We start from the raw sequence: 2,183 nt of genomic DNA, 5'->3' as shown, positions 1-2,183 counted from the left end.
TATTTCTTTAATAGAGTCATTTTTATATCCCGGTGGTTTTTAAAACACACCTTTTGTTTTATGTGAAGGTCACATTAAATATATCTTGGAAACTTTCTTATAATATTTATCAAATGTCTTTTATGTATAGATTTGACCTGTGTCAGATACATTTTTAATTTGAAAGTCCAAAATTATGACATTTTTTACAGCTATCATTATCTAAAATAATAAAATAAACAATTTATTTGTTTGTATATACATTGGTACATAAATTATGAGTGTTTCTGTGACTTTATTTCTGCAGTAATTTTCTAAACATTTCATCAAAAATTTCCCAAATACAGTGTGTTCACCAAGGTAAAAACATTCAGTGTGTGTTTGGGATGAAATACAAATGTGATGTGTGAAAAATCATGGTAACTGTCACTTTGCTATTTTAATTGGTTGTAAGTTTTGTCAAATTATGCAAAAAGTGTCTACAGTGTGAATTTAAGATATATAAAATTATAGCTATGAGATTAGCCAGAAATTAAACAGGTTTGTCATTTTATTACCAGAAATGTTTAAAATGTCATTTCCATCTCTGAATGTTATCAAATACATTACATTACATAACTATGGTGGAAATGGCATTTGTTTTTGACGGTGAAAAAAAAAAAGAAGAAGATGATTCAGAAATAGCGACAGAATTCTCCTTTAGTGCATATGTTTGTTGGATATTGATAGTTGACAAATTAAATAAACTAGTGAGATTGTGAAAAGTATTTTTAAGATAGCTTACTTTCTTATTTTTTAAAGAAACACCCAACCTAGTTTCTAGTTTTTATATTATATTATATTATATTATATTATATTATATTATATTATATTATATTATATTATATTATATTATATTATATTATATTATATTATATTATATTAAATTATATTATATGTTTATTTTACTTCAATATGAAAAGTCAAAATGACAATATTGTAATAATGATTTGTTTAGATATTAATGAAAATATATGGTTAAGGAATTGTTATTCTCTTCTTTGTGCAAGTTTGTGAAGGTGTGCCAGTGCATTCAAACAGAAAGCTAGAGAAATATATATATATACAAATCTGATTTTGCAGGGTTTTTCTATTCAACTTTTTTTTAGAACCGTTTAAGATCAAGAGGGCCATTTAAGCAAAAAAATAAATAAAAAATAAATAGATGATTCCTCATTTTGAAGAGAAAAAGCAAACTGTAATTTTCTTACAGTGGTTTAAATGTCAGGTAAAAAAAAAAAAAACAGACAAGCAACAACAAAACAGCCATATGGCACATAATAGCATTATTTGGTAATTATGGAACATTGCCAGTGTATGAGCATTTAAAAGAGCATAAAGGTCTTCAAATAAAGCACAATAAGCTTACTTGTACAACTGTAACTATAGAGAGCAACTTCTCACCTGAAGACGGGCCATGTAGAATTTGATTATGAGAAGGGAAGGCATAAAATCAGCTTTTTTAAAGATGAGGATATATTTACGTGTGTGTGTCTTCTGTACTATACAAACTAAATCGACTGTTCTGCAAGATTCCCCTCACAGCTCAAACGGTGTACTCTAGCGCCCCCTATAGGCCACAACACCCTCTCTTCATCACCACTGCATTTGCCAGTGCAGATACGAGTATTACTGCAAGTTTCAGAGACTTTCCCCAGTTGTGCCATCTCCGATCAGAGACCCACACACACACACCACGCCTTCTACGCTCCCGCTCCCCATGAGTGCAAAAACCCTGCGTAGGGAACGAAGTAGTACACCATGTAAAGATGCCCCTCTATTGTATTATTCATACCGGTGACAAGTTCCTCACTTCCTGCAGGCCAATGCACTCCCCCAATGACACGCCGGGGGACGGCACATGACACTGAGAGTGAATTAGCGGCGCTGCATTAGCCATCTGCATATGCGAAGGGCCCCACTTCCATGGCCCTCCGAGGACGACACTGACAGTAATGTTAAACTGATTTCCCCTGGGACGAGCAGGAGCGCAGTTTACAGGAAGCCAATGAGAAAGTTGTGGAGATGGGACGGCTATTGCTGCGGAGCTGAGGAAGGATTGTTAGCAGTCATGTCTGTGTTTTGTTTGTTCCAGACTGGCCCACGGTTTCACAGACAAGGTTTAAGCCTAGTCTCAGACTAAAATGCATGTTTGAGCAGTTTTA

At 33.6% G+C, this 2,183-nt stretch overlaps 1 long non-coding RNA gene across 1 annotated transcript in view; it reads right to left on the bottom strand.

Moving 5' to 3' along the window:
- LOC311305412 overlaps positions 1-1,524 on the bottom strand; it is a 5,397-nt gene extending 3,873 nt beyond the window's left edge. The window contains exon 1 of the long non-coding RNA XR_014630008.1: positions 1,423-1,524. This is a non-coding gene — a long non-coding RNA (uncharacterized lncRNA). The remainder of the gene's footprint in view (positions 1-1,422) is intronic.
- Positions 1,525-2,183: the final 659 nt, after the last annotated feature.

This window comes from Rutilus rutilus (genome assembly GCF_951802725.1).
Source record: "Rutilus rutilus genome assembly, chromosome: 15".
Taxonomy (NCBI): Eukaryota; Metazoa; Chordata; class Actinopteri; order Cypriniformes; family Leuciscidae; genus Rutilus; species Rutilus rutilus.
The sequence above is the reverse complement of the archived record's forward strand: the minus strand, read 5'-3'. Positions and strand labels throughout refer to the sequence as shown.